The sequence below is a fragment of the Notechis scutatus genome, chromosome 14 (genome assembly GCF_049901735.1).
Source record: "Notechis scutatus isolate UNSWTSFEM ecotype Mainland chromosome 14, rNotScu1.2, whole genome shotgun sequence".
NCBI lineage: Eukaryota > Metazoa > Chordata > Lepidosauria > Squamata > Elapidae > Notechis > Notechis scutatus.
The window spans coordinates 2,708,098-2,723,075 of NC_142022.1; the positions used below are offsets into that span (position 1 = coordinate 2,708,098).

General features: G+C 42.7%; 1 long non-coding RNA gene across 1 annotated transcript; it reads left to right on the forward strand.

The window, feature by feature from the left end:
* The first annotated feature begins 9,146 nt into the window (after positions 1-9,146).
* LOC148129497 (uncharacterized) lies at positions 9,147-12,995 on the forward strand. Its single transcript, XR_015745303.1, has 3 exons — positions 9,147-9,299; positions 10,307-11,505; positions 12,154-12,995. It is a non-coding gene; the product is annotated as an uncharacterized LOC148129497 (long non-coding RNA).
* The last annotated feature ends 1,983 nt before the right edge of the window (positions 12,996-14,978 follow it).

Genomic DNA, 14,978 nt, shown 5'->3' on the forward strand with positions numbered 1-14,978 from the left:
ATGTTTGTAACTCCAGGTTGAAATGAGGGGTGCTTGCTACTCCTGTCTGTCTGTCTGTCTGTCTGTCTGTCTGTCTGTCTGTCTATATCTATCTATCTATCTATCTATCTATCTATCTATCTATCTATCTATCTATCTATCTAATCTATCTAATCTATCTAATCTATCTAATCTATCTATCTATCTATCTATCTATCTATCTATCTATCTATCTATCTATCTATCTATCTATCTAGTCTAGTCTAGTCTAGTCTAGTCTAGTCTAGTCTAGTCTAGTCTTATTTATTATTCTATTCTATCCCATTCCATCCCATCCCATCCCATTTTGCAGAATCAAGGTGCAGTCTTACCTGATATTCTAATATTCCAAACTTTGCAAGCATCTACACATTGGCAAAAACAAATCAGAAAATAAAATACAGGCTGAATAGTCAAGACCTTGTTGATGATCCAAACTCTGTCAGGGATCTTGGAGTACTCATCTCTAATGACCTAAGTGCTAGAGCCCACTGTAACTACATAGCCAAAAAGGCGTTAAGAGTTGTAAACCTAATCTTACGTAGCTTTTTCTCTAGTAATATCACACTACTAACTAGAGCTTACAAAACATTTGTTCAATCTTGCCATTTCATGTCTGACCTCCTCCAGCTTACCTTGATTTGTAGATCTTACATCCCAGGTTGCTATGCCACAGTGTTCTTTACAGCATCAAACTTTTTTTTATCGCCAGACCAGGGGGTGGGTTGCTACGGATTTGCATGGGTTTGGGCATCCCTCTAGCTAAGGTTCTGCGCAATTCCAGGTTCCAGAAGTTCTGGAAGACTGTAAATGCCCCCAGAGGGCCTCTGGAGCCTGGGGGAGGCAGTTTTCGCCCTCCCGGAGGCTCAAGGAAAGCCTCTGGAGCCAGAGCCCACTGTAACTACATAGCCAAAAAGGCATTAAGAGTTGTTAACCTAATCCTACGTAGCTTCTTCTCTGGTAATATTACACTACTAACCAGAGCATACAAAACATTTGCTAGACCAATACTCGAATACAGCTCATCAGTATGGAACCCACATTACGTATCTGATATTAGCACAGTTGAGAAAGTCCAGAAATATTTCACAAGAAGAGTTCTCCACTCCTCTACTCGTTGCAGAATACCTTATGCCATCAGACTTGAAACTCTAGACCTAGAAAACCTACAACTACGCCGCCTTCGGTCCAATCTAAGTCTAGTATATAAAATCATACATTTCAATGTCCTACCAGTCAATGAATACTTCAGCTTCAGCCATAACAACACAAGAGCACACAATAGATACAAACTCAAGGTTAACCGCACCAAACGTGGTTGCAGGAAATACAACTTCAGCAACAGAGTGGTCAGTGTTTGGGATACTGTACCTGACTCTGTGGTTTCTTCCCCAAACCCCAAAAACTTTAACCTTAGACTGTCTACTATTGACCTCACCCCCTTTCCTAAGAGGTGTGTAGGAGGCGTGCATAAGCACACCAATGTGCCTACCGTCCCTGTCCTATTGTTTCTTTTATATATTTTTTCTTATATGTATCCATGTATTCATAACTATGTTTTTACTTATACCTATTATTTTGTAAGCAATTGACAAATAAATAAATAAATAAATAAAATAAAATCTACTCTTTGCTCATTGGATTTCCATACTCATAAAAAAGATCCTCCTCTCCTCTCTTTCACTCCACTCTGTTCTGCTCTGATCCACTCCATTCCACTCTACTCCATTCTCCTATGCTATTCTCCACTCCGCTCTCCTCTCTTCTACTCCACGCCACTCTATTCTGCTCCGTTCTGCTCCACTCCGCCCCGCTCTACTCAACAAACGTAACTCTCCACAACTCTCCTCTCCTCAGTTTTGCCTTTATATCTCTGGCCCGGGGGGGCATGACATCACAGCATTGTTTATGTTAGGGGTCTTCAAACTTGACAGCTTTAAGACTAATGGATTTCAACTCCAAGAATTCCGTCTCCAGTCATGTTAGCTCAGGAATTCTGGGAGTTGAAGTCCACAAGTCTTAAGCTTGCCAAGTCTGAAGACCCTTGGTTTATGTTCTCATGGGGGATAGCTGATGTCACGACCCAAGGGGTCTCTTACTTCCCAAGATAATGGAGATGGGATATGGAGGGTCCCCTTGATACACCCCTCGATAACCTTCATGATATCATGGGGATCAAAGCCAGGGGTCTCCTATTGAGCTTGTCTTGTTTTTAATTTATCATCACTTCATGTCATATAATAAATTATATTATATTAAATTTAAAATAGTTAGTCCCTTTGAATAATTTAAACAATACAAAAGACAAACAGAGGCAGATGCAAGCATTTGATATTGACTCATCACTACCTACATTAATTAAATTAATTAATTAAACCTATAGCGTATGCAGGAAAGCAACCAATGGCAAGCCTTCCACCTATGGGAGGTATAGATTTTTTTATTTTATTTTATTTGGTTTGTCAATTGCTCACAAGATAATAGGTATAAGTAAAAACATAGTTATGAATACATGGATACATATAAGAAAAATAAAAGAAGCAATAGGACAGGGACAGTAGGCACGTTGGTGCTCTTATATGCTCGCCCCCTACAGACCTCTTAGGAAAGGGATGAGGTCAATAGTAGACAGTCTAAGGTTAAAGTTTAAAGAAATGACATAAAGCCGTTTCTGCAACCACAAGGGGGGCTTCAAAGGGTTAATGCCAACTGCCTCAGCAAACTGCAGGAAACGAGAGTTCCAGTGGCATAGTAGAACTTTAAATGCAGAATTTTGATCCACCTGGTGACCAGTAGATAGTAACTGTCTTGCTGAAGAAGGCATTTTATGGCCATGATTTGCTCCTTAATTTTTTTGGGCTGTACCTGCTGACAGACAAAGACTTAAAAGCATGAAACCAACAATTAAATCAGTGAAGACTTGGACTGAGCAGGAAAAGCTAAAATTACAGGCTTCCCTTGACTGCACTGATTGCAATGTTTTTGAAGATACCTCTGCAGACTTGGATGAACTCATAGATACTGTAACATCATATGTCACTTTTTGTAAAGACCTAGGTGTGCCGAAAAGAAACCTGAGAATATACAGTGACAGCAAACCTTGGTTCACAGCTCAATTTAAGCAGCTACGTCGTACCAAAGAGGAAGCCTACAGAAAAGATGATAGAATGCTGTACAATCACGCCAGAAACATATGAACAAGGGAGATCAGAGCAGCAAAAATAAGCTGTTCTGAAAAGCCAAGGAATCAGTTCTCAACAAATGAACCAGCAAACCTATGGAAAACTCTTTAAAATATCACCGGTTACAGCAAAACCTCCTTCCCATGCTGAAGGAAATCCACAACTGGCAGATGACCTGAACGTGTTTTACTGTAGGTTTGAGAGAAAATGGCTGCCACCCATCTTCACAATCCCCTTCTCAGACACCCCAACTACAACCAAGCCTCCTACAACCTACCCCATCCCATTGGGCCCACCAACTCTGGGGATTACAGAGAATGAGCTGCAAGGTCTATTTCACAGACAACAGCCAGGAAAAGCACCAGGCCCAGACAAAATCTTGTGCCCCCATCTTCACCCGCGTCTTTAATAAATCACTAGAGATGTGCTATCAAGACCAATCTAGATTTCGTCTCGATACGGAGAGTGATTGGGGATTTTTCTTTCTAGATAGGGCGCCTGGTCTTCTAGATTTTCTAGCCTGGCACATGCTTTGGCGAAGCTGAAGAGAGAGGCAACCTTCATTCTCCTTCACTCATCTGGAACCTCTCCAGCTCCCTAGCGGGGCTCAAGGATCATCTGCAAGCCTCCACACTGTTTTATATCACCACCACACCGCTGTGGCTGAACTACTTCTAAGCATTTTTGGTCAAGCTAGACTTCTGCAGGTGGTCCCCAGGCCATCTTGATGGGAGCAAAAGAGAAAGGATCGGTCTGCCATGTTTTGGCTGACTTACATGAGAAAAGTACTTCTGCAGGTGGGGGATCAGGCTGACTGCCTTATAGCCACAGATATGGACATCCAGCTGCCCGAACAGGATCCGAAGTGTCCTCAGTGCTTCCTTGGCTACATTCCTATGTTGTTGGCTGGTGCAGTGGATCATAGGTAATAAAACTGGTCACAAAACCTTAGCCTGGATGAAGCAGGGAGAGAAAGGAGCCGTTAAACGGGGGTCCCTGCGGTTCTCTGAGTCTAGCAGAGGTCATGACAGAGAAGCCCACAGAACATGGAATCCCAGGGTTGAAAGGGAACCGGGAGAACTTCCAGTCCAACCTGCTGCTCAGGCAGGAGACTCTGCGCCCCTGATGGAGCAAACCTACCCCACGTGTGCCAGATGTGCCAGGCAGAGCCCTCTCAGTGGGCATGCGCCCCCTTGACAGCGGCTCTCCTGGTTTCTGGCACACCGGCCAGCTGGTCTTTGTGGGCGCCAGAGTGCCGGGAAACAGCCAAAAAATCAGCCAAAAAACAGGCTGTTTTTCAGGCATTCAGGCCGTTTTTGAACCTTTTTCTGGTCCATTTCCAGGCTGTTTTCCAGACCGTTTTCCAGACCATTTTCGGGTCTTCTTCTGGGCAGTTTTCAGGCCTTTGAGGAGGCTGATTTCCAAGCTGTTTTCCAGTCCATTTTGGGGCCTTCTTCTGGGCTACTTTCAGGCCTTTGAGGAGGCTGTTTTCCAAGCCGTTTTCCAATCCATTTTGGGGCCTTCTTCTGGGCCGTTTTCAGGCCTTTTGGGGGACTGTTTTCCAAGCCATTTTCTGAACCATTTTGGGGCCTTCTTCTGGACAATTTTCAGGCCTTTGAGGGGGCTGTTTTCCAAGCTGTTTTCCAGACCATTTTCGGGTCTTCTTCTGGGCTATTTTCAGGCCTTTGAGGGGCTGTTTTCCAAGCCATTTTCCAGACCATTTTTGGGTCTTCTGGGCCATTTTCAGGCCTTTTGGGGGCTGTTTTCCAGGCCGTTTTCGAGACCATTTTTGGGTCTTCTGGGCCATTTTCAGGCCTTTGAGGGGGCTGATTTCCAAGCCATTTTCCAGACCATTTTTCGGTCTTCTGGGCCGTTTTCAGGCCTTTGAGGGGGCTGTTTTCCAGGCCGTTTTCCAGACCATTTTGTTGGCCTTCTAGGCTATTTTCAGGCCTTTAGGGGGACTGTTTTCCAAGCTGTTTTATAGTCCATTTTGGGGCCTTCTTCTGGGCCATTTTCAGGCCTTTTGGGGGACTGTTTTCCAGGCCGTTTTCCAGACCATTTTGGGGCCTTCTTCTGGGCCATTTTCAGGCCTTTTGGGGGGCTGTTTTCCAAGCCGTTTTCCAGACCATTTTGGGGCCTTCTTCTGGGCTGTTTTCAGGCCTTTGAGGGGGCTGTTTTCCAAGCCATTTTCTGGACCATTTTGGGGCCTTCTTCTGGGCTGTTTTCAGGCCTTTTGGGGCACTGTTTTCCAAGCCATTTTCCAGTCCATTTTTGGGCCTTCTTCTGGGTAATTTTCAGGCCTCGTTTGGGGCTGTTTTCCAGGCCATTTTCCAGACCATGTTCTGCCTTCATTTTCTGGATGACGCAGGGAGAGAAATGAGCAATTAATTCTGGTAATCACAAAAAAAGAAGTGCAAGTTCTATTTCACAGACAAAAGCCAGGAAAAGCACCAGGGCCAGACAAGATAACGCCTTCTTGCTTAAAAATCTGTGCTGACCAATTGGCCCCCCATCTTCATCCGAATCTTTAATAAATCACTAGAAATGTGCTATGTTACTTCTTGCTTCAAATGCTCTACTAGCATCCCATTGCCGAAGAAACCCTTCATCAAGGAACTGAATAACTTCAGACCAGTTGCTCTAACATCTGTAGTGATGAAGACCTTTGAAAGGCTGGTGCTGGCCCACCTGGAAGCCATCACAGATCCACTGTTAGACTCCTTGCAATTTGCCTACCGAGCAAATAGATCGACAGATGATGCCGTTAATATGACTCTGCGTTACATCCTGCAACATCTTGAATCTCCAAAGACCTTTGCAAGGATCCTCTTTGTGACTTCAGCTCGGCATTCAATACCATCATTCCAGATATTATTCTCACTAAACTAAATCAGCTGGCTGTACCCAACCACACTTGTAAATGGCCGAGTGTTCTAGTCTGTCAAGATCCATCCGGAACTTGATCCTGAGTGTACAGTTTGCCACTAAGTTCTGGAGGGAGTTTTTAAAGTCCATTGGGCCATCCTATTCTGTCCTTTGATTCAATTGTTGGATGCAACACAAATTGATGCCTTGATGGTGTTGGACCCTAGGGCTGAATTTACCAGGGATTGCTACAAGATAATGAATTAATTTAGAAATTTCTGTGAAAATTCATCGCTTGCCACAAGGTGGAAATATACCCTTGAGTTGGGTGGCGAGGTTTGGCTAGTTTAGCAAAGAAAGAAAGAAAAATCATCTTTTTTTTTTTTTGTTTAGAATTTCCTGCGAAATTTTCTACTTGCCACCAGATGATGCTATAGGCTGGCAGTTGAACGGTAGCCGATTAGACTGGAAGGAAAGGTCATTAAAGGGATACAGTAATTCAGTAGTTGCATGCACTGTGGTTAAATAATTTCTCTTTGCTTTTAGATTGCTTCTAATTTTGTTAAAGGAAAAATCTTTCTTGACTTCAACAGTATAGCGAAAGGCTTTGTTAAATCGCTTGCTAGATTGTCTCTCTTCAAGGGGGTTGGGGAATGTTCCCCATTGCTCTGGAGACAGTCCTTCACTAATGATTTACAACCCCCAATAAACTGGCCGGAGACCTCTTTTCGGACCTCGTTGCTTGGATACCAGGTTGTAATGTGACTGGAGAGGCCTCTTTCATTGCTTCCTTCCTGTTGCAAGTTTGGATCGGAAAGGGAAGAAGAAGAAGAAGAAGCAAACCCTCTGAGAAATGTAGCTTCAGTTTCTTGTTTTTTAGACCACAAGAAGAGGTTCCTTTGACTCTTTTCATCTGCATTTGAAAAAGAGTTTGTAGATAGTAACTGGAGGGAGACAGGGATAGATGGGGAATACCTGGTCCCTCCGTTTGTTTTGCAAAGCAGTTCTTTTTGAGCTAGCAGAGATGTAACCTGAGACAGAGAAACTTCTCTTTCTGAAGACAGGGGAGGAATTTTGGCTCCTCTTAGCTATTCACACTCTCCTTCTTGTTATGCAAACTGAGTCTTTGAGATAGCAGATAAACAGAGATGCCAAGACCCAGAGTGGAGTTGTTTGTCTCTTTCACGCTCTAACTAGGAAACATCCTCAGTACTACAAGGGAGTAGATGTACAGAGTAGAGAAGAATAAGGGGAGGAAGGGGAGGAGGGAGGGAGGAGGAGGCAGGAAAGAGGAAGTAGGTGGATGATGATGAGGACAATGGGGTCCTTGGTGTTCTCTGAGCTTGGTTGTTTTCTTGCAGATGTTTCCTTACCCAACTAGGCAACATTATCAGTGCCAAAAGTGAGTGGGGTTTGCTCTCAGTTTTTATAGAAGTGGCTTGTCCTGTCAGTGCTGGCAGGACTGTGGTTTTCTCCTTGGTAGTTCCTTGATCTATTGTTTACTGCTGCACGTTCAGAGTATTGCAGGGTTAATTCAGTGCCAGAAAAGTAAAGACAGATGGCTGAGGCTTCATTTAACTTCTTTATAAACAGATAAAGTACATTTTACAATACCAGTTGTAGATTTCTCTAACATTTAGCAAACTCAAACAGAAGCAGACATGTTACAGGTTCAGAACAGCAACTCAGGAGCTCAGAAACAGACCTCCGTTTCGCTTTAGTTCAGCAAGCAAGTTAGTTTTTCTTTCACTATTAGAGCTGAGCCCAGAAGAGAGATAAACCAGGCCCAGATTCTCTCAGCCCCTCAGCTCAGCTCTCATTGGCTGACTTTGTGACTAAACTCTATTCCCGTTCATGAATCTACTCTGACACTGCACTGTTAATCCCTGCTTATCTGGACTTCAATGGCTGGTGACAAAGTAGAAGGAACCTGTGTCAAAAAACAACCAAGCTCAGAAAGCTCCAAGGACTCCACACTTCATCCCTGAGCTACAAATATTCCCTTTTATTGAACAATTACAAGAGGTTGCTTGGAAGAATCTCGGCTCAGCAGACAACCTCGAGCCCCTGTTTGTGCCTCTCATTCAGATTTGCTCCCTGTTCCAATTCCACTGTATGTTTTAAAATGCTGGTTGTTTATTTATCTATGGTCATGCCGCATGTATTATACTCAAGGCGGCATTCATGCATTAGATTCTTTCTTCCTTTCCACACAACAACAACCTTGTGATTTGTGTTGGATTGAGAGAGAAGAACTGGCCCAAACTCACCCAGCTGCCTCTCATGCCTAAGGCAGGACTAGAACTCACCGTCTCCTGGTGATTGGCCCAAAGTCACCCAGCTGGCTTTTCATTCCTAAAGCAGGACTGGTGATATTTGGATTGGGAGCCCCTGGAGTTCTTCTCCCCTGGAGAAGACGGTGGGCTACATAAAGGTTTAAATAAATAAATACTTCCTCTTCCTTCTGGTTTCTTCTGACCCCACCCTCTTCCCACTTGGGTTTTCCAGGATGAAGGCCTGAAGAAAGCCTTCATGATGTCCGTGATCATGATAGTCAAAGCTGTTGCCCTCAGCAAGAGGCAAGATGTCAATTTACCCCATAAACCGGAACTGGTCATAAACATCATTGTAAGTGGGGAAAGGAGGGGGGGCAGGTGCTCCTAGGTGTATTTATTTTTGAATCAAATTGAATGTCAATCAATGGAGCCCAAAATGTCTTTGTTGCTAAGTGGGGCCTCTGTTAGGTAAATCCTGCCCCAGGGTTATCGAAACAACTGCTTCTATAGAACCAGTCCGAAGCAGTAGCCCTGAGTAGTGCCAGCTGGATGGTGGCCATATCTCAGGAGTTTTCTTAGCTGTGTTTCCTTCTCCTTTCAGGAAATAATTGACGAGGAGCCCACGAGACCCTTGTCTGTCGAAATTCTCCATCAAGCGATCATCACAAACGTCTGCCAGAAAACCACCAAGCTCAGAGAGCACCAAGGACCCCCTCGTGTCAACCCTGAGCTACAAATCTTCTCTTCTATTGGAACTACTAAACCAGCAGGCAGAGGAAGGAGGTTCGGAAGTTCAGAATGCCAAACTCTGACATTGTGTCCTTTTCCTCCCTTCAAAGCTAAAGAAATGGAGATGAGGAGAAAAAACAGGAAGGGGAAGATCGTCGAATGGCTGAGGGAGGACTTCTTCATTTCGGGCCCAGCAATATTTTATGACAACATCCCCAAAATGGCTAAGGTATGTTTAGTTCAGACTTTCGCCTTGCTTCTTGTTGACCTTCCTTTCGGTCCTCCTCATGACCTGGAGATACTCAAAAAAGTCAACAGTGGGGACGGCAGGCTCCAAAGGCCCGCAGTCACAATTCGATGATAATATTTGGCCCCATTTACAGAGAGTGTCTGCCCATCTATCATGGCCAGTGCAAATTTGGTTCAGTGCTGTCCACATCACACGGGGCTGGACAAATCAGGCATTTTTTTGAAAATGTCAGGCAAACTTTGACATTGTGGACGCCATTTTTTCCCCCAACGGGTGGGAATTATCAGCTCTACTGCAACTCCAGTGGAGACCAATGATGGATCTCGTCCCTCTGACCTCTGTTTTGCCGTAGCTACCGCTGATCCTAAAGGAAATGTACATGTGCCTCCCAAATATTTTGGACCCTGCCACTAAGGAAGACGTCATAAAAGCTGTGTGCCACCTGGCTTCGAAAAGGGCAAACCGAGTGGTGGATACCATCCTGGAGGTCTGGGTGGAGTGTGATGGGTAAGAAGAACCTCAAGGAAAGGTGTCTCCTGGTCGCTTGGACTCTACAGAGATTCTCAATCCTTTGCGATCGGGGCAGATACCTGTAGCTCAGGTGGAGGATAAGGGTGGAGGTCGGTTCTCCAAGCTTGTGGGTTGGTTTCCGAACGTTTTGTTACCAGGCTAGGTGACATCTTCAATGGAGATTAGGGAAGGCCGGTGTTGGTGTCCTTCGGCTTGTAAGGGCTTTGTGTAGCCAGCAGGTCTTGTGATGGAGAGGTCACACCACTTTTTTCAATGCCGTTGTCACTTTGAGTGGTTACTTGGCAAATGGTTGTAAACTGAGAATTAGCTGTATATATATTGTTGCATGAAAGCAGTTCATTTGGCCTTCGGTTTTCTAATCTGTTCTTCCGTTGGGGGGCAGTTAATATATCTGGACGCTTCTGAAATGGGGAAAGAGGCTGATTTCCCCCCAATCTATTTTTCCGCCTCTGCAGAACCACAAGAAAGCTATGGAGGGCTCTAGTGGCAGATCCATATGCCAACCTGAGGATCATGAAACCTCTCCTCAAAAGGCTCCAGGATGAAGACCCCAGCAGAAGGTCCTAAAATGGCCTGGAAAATGGACTGGAAATGGACTGGAAAAAGGTTAAAAAAAATGGCCTGAAAACAGCTCCCCAAAATTCTGAAAAAACGGCCTGCTTTTTGGCTGCTTTTCGGTCCATTTCCCAGCACTCTGGCACCTGCGAAGACCAGCTGACCGGTGTGCCAGAAACCAGAAGACCCGCTGTCAAGGGGGCGCATGCCCACTGAGAGGGCTCTGCCTGGCACATCTGGCACGCGTGGGGTAGGTTCGCTCCATCAGGGGCGCAGAGTCTCCTGCTTGAGCAGCAGGTTGGACTGGAAGATCTCCCGGTTCCTTTTCAACCCTGGGATTCCATGTTCTGTGGGCTTCTCTGTCATGACCTCTGCTAGACTCAGAGAACCCCAGGGACCCCCGTTTAATGGCTCCTTTCTCTCCCTGCTTCATCCAGACTGTCAGGAATCTGTCCACCAAGTAGTTGGGTTGGCAATATATAAACCAACAATGTATGTTTGTAGCTTTAAGACAAAATCACTGTATTGATTTATACTATGTTCAGATTGGTTGATTATATTGCAAATTACCATAAGAGGGAGCCAGAGATCATAGCTTGCTCTCTCTGACATTCTGTCTCTCTGACATTCTGTCGCTATCTAAGGTTCTCTGTTGTATTTATGCTGTGCTTATACTTTGATATGTTTGTTTACTGTAAATGACAAAGGCAACCGGTAAGAAGACTTTGTAATTGGATATTCTTTGGACTGTTAAACGTATATGACCTGGACCGTTTATTGGACTGTGCTATTTCTTAAAGTAAACTTAGTGTATCTCAATTTAGTGTATCTGTGTGTGGCTGGATTCATAACTATTCTTATAAACGTTTCCATGTGTATATCCTTGTTATTCAAGGGTTATTCTGTACATATCATAACACAGACTAAGGTTTTGCGGCCCATGTTGGGACCTGTCATGAACTGCGCCATACAACACCACAGCAGCCTAGCCAAGGAAGCGCCGAGGACACTAAAGATCCTGTTTGGGCAGCTGGATGTCAGGATATACGGGTACAAGGCCGCTGTTCTCATCCCCCACCTCCTGCGGTAGTTTTCTGATGTAAGTCAGCCAAAACACAGCCAACTGATCCTCTCTCTTTCGCTCTTGGTGTTGATAGCACATCTCTAGTGATTTATTAAAGACGCGGGTGAAGATGGGGGCACAAGATTTTGTCTGGGCCTGGTGCTTTTCCTGGCTGTTGTCTGTGAAATAGACCTTGCAGATCATTCTCTGTAATCCCCAGAGTTGGTGGGCCCAATGGGATGGGGTAGGTTGTAGGAGGCTTGGTTGTAGTTGGTGTGTCTGAGAAGGGGATTGTGAAGATGGGTGGCAGCCATTTTCTCTCAAACCTACAGTAAAAGGTCATCTGCCAGTTGTGGATTTCCTTCAGCATGGGAAGGAGGTTTTGCTGTAACCAGTGATATTTTTAAGCATTTTCCATATGTTTGCTGGTTTATTTGTTGAGAATTGATTCCTTGGCTTTTCAGAGCAGCTTCTTTTTGCTGCTCTGATCTCCGTCATTAATACGTTTCTGGCTTGATTGTACAGCATTCTATCACCTTTTCTGTAGGCTTCCTCTTTGGTATGACGTAGCTGCTTAAGTTGAGCTGTGAACCAAGGTTTGCTGTCACTGTATATTCTCAGGTTTCTTTTCGGCACACCTAGGTCTTTACAAAAAGTGACATATGATGTTACAGTATCTATGAGTTCATCCAAGTCTGCAGGGGTATCTTCGAAAACATTCCAATCAGTGCAGTCAAGGGAAGCCTGTAATTTTAGCTTTTCCTGCTCAGTCCAAGTCTTCACTGATTTAATTGTAAGTCTTTGTCTGTCAGCAGGTACAGCCCCCCAAAATTAAGATGTTTAAGGGTCGAGTCACCAGCAAATCATGGCCATAAAATGCCTTCTTCAGCAAGACAGTTACTATCTACTGGTCACCAGGTGGATCAAAATTCTGCATTTAAAGTTCTACTATGCCATTGGAACTCTCGTTTCCTGCAGTTTGCTGAGGCAGTTGGCATTAACCCTTTGAAGCCCCCCTTGTGGTTGCAGAAACTGTTTTATGTCAATCAATGCCTCCCGTGGGCGTAAGGCTTACCATTGGTTGCTTTCCTGCATACATTAGAGGTTTAATTAACTTAATTAATGTAGGTACTGATGAGTCAGTACCAAATGCTTGCATTGGCCTCTGTTCATCTTTTGACTGTATTCTTTAAGCTATTCAAAAAGACGATTTTAAATGTATGCATTTGCACGTGTGTATGTGTGTTTCTCAAGTCTGTGATCTTATATCTGTCAGCTTGAATGAATGAATGGATGGATGGATGGGTTTTCCCATTCAACTGAAAAGAATGAACTTCTTTTTTTTTAAAGAATTTTTATTTTTTTAAGACAAACATACACATACAAAACATAAACACATAAAACCTTCTTCCATTTTATATACATAGTGTGTCAGTTGGTTACAAATCTTTTGTGCTATCCTTTTGTAGTCATTACTCACAGTTTATATCAATTTTCACATTGTCAAACTAATGTATACTGATATATTTATCAGTTATTAATCATCCATGACTAAACTATTTATTCCATCATTTTATATGAGATATACCAAATTTTATCTTAAAATTTATGTTATACTTTCAACCAATGGTTATATATGTCTATATTATGTTTTATATCAATCTATTAAATTTCTATCACAGAATTATCTAGTCTATTACATTACCATGTCTTTTTGTCCAACCATTGATAAAAAAAAATCCCATATCATATAAAATTGTTTATCTTCTTGTTCTCTAATGTCTAATGTCAATTTACTCATTTCAGCACAGTCCATAATTTTCTTAATAACTTCCTCCTGCATAGGTATTTTATTGTTTTTCCAATTCTTAGCAAATACAATCAAATCTTTCAGCTCTTTGTTGTATATTTCTGGTATAATTCCCAATAAAAAGATCTCTGGTTTAAAGTCTATATGTTGTTTTATCATTTTTTCCAACCATGTGTGGATTTTAGTCCAATATTTCTTTGCGTCCGAACATGTCCACTACATATAGTAATATGAACCAGGTATCTGATGACATTTCCAACATTTATCTGATTTATTCTTCTCGCAAGTCCCGTCAGGGTAGATGCCACCTGTAAAACATCTCATACAAATTTTCTTTATATGCAGTTGACATTGTCATTTTATAATTTGCAATTTTTTCTAAATCAATCCCATATCCAAAATTTTTCCCCCAAGCAATCATCATTTCTTTAACTTGTTCCTCCTCCAATTTTAAATTCTAAAGTTTTTCAATTACTTTTTCATCAGTACCCATCAAAATCTTATCTAAATCAGTCAACTTATCATAAATACCTTCTTGTCAGCCTTCAAGATTTTCTCCCTTTGCTTTGCATCTTTCGGCTGTCATAAGTAATGGAGGAGGAGGGGGGAATGGTTATGGGAAGTGAGCTGGAGGTGTTACAAACCAGAACTGTATAAGCTGGTGGGGGGCGGGGTACATTCTTGCTTAGGTTTCTATCCTATGCTATGCGCAGCTGCAACCCTTTGTCAAACTAGGTCAAGGTCAACGGACAGAAGCCTCATCACCACCTGGAGATGCCCACACGATGATATACACAACTTTTAATTGGATGAGCCAATTGAACTATTGGGGGTGGGAACGTTGCCATTACTTTGTATAGGTGATTTACGCACCCATTTTCTCAGATTCAGAATTCTTTTGTTGCTACCACTTGATTTCCAATAAAAGATATCTTTTCTCTGATTAAAGGAGTCTTAAGTATTTCTTTCTTGGATTTTGAATGGAGCAGCAGCTGACACTTCTGTTTTAACATCTTTGTCAAATCTAGATTGTATTTGCAAATATGAAAACCAATTCCATTTTATACCTTGTTCTTCCAATGCTTGAATAGATTTAAGTTCACCCTTTTCATTCAATATCTCACCATATCTAACTGTTCATTTCTTTTTATATATTATTGGATAAGAAAAAGCTTCAATGGAAGATATCCATAATGGAATTTTTAAATAGTATTGTCTTTTTATCGTCTCCCAATTCAAAAACAATGCTTCTCGGATGTAATGTCTTCTAAAATACCCCTGTGTTTTACTTCCCTTCTACCAAAGGAAGGCATGCCATCCCAACAGCAAGTCATGCCCTTCTAAGGTCAATAGTCTACTGTTCCTTACTGTTATCCATTCCTTTACCCACATCAGATTTGTCGCCTGGTAATACAACTCCCAATTGGGCAAAGCAAACCCTCCTCTTATTTTTGCATCTTGTAACAGTTTTAGTTTTATTTTTGCTTTTTTGCCCTGCCAGATATATTTCAGCACAATTCTATTTAAGTCTTCAAAAAACTCTTTCCCTAGTCGGATTGGAATTGTCTGGAATAGATATAAAATTCTAGGCAATACATTCATCTTAATTGTAGATATTCTCCCAACCAATGATAATTGTAAATTTCCCCATTTTGTCAAATCTGTCGCAATCTGCTGTTTGAGTTTAAGATAATTATCC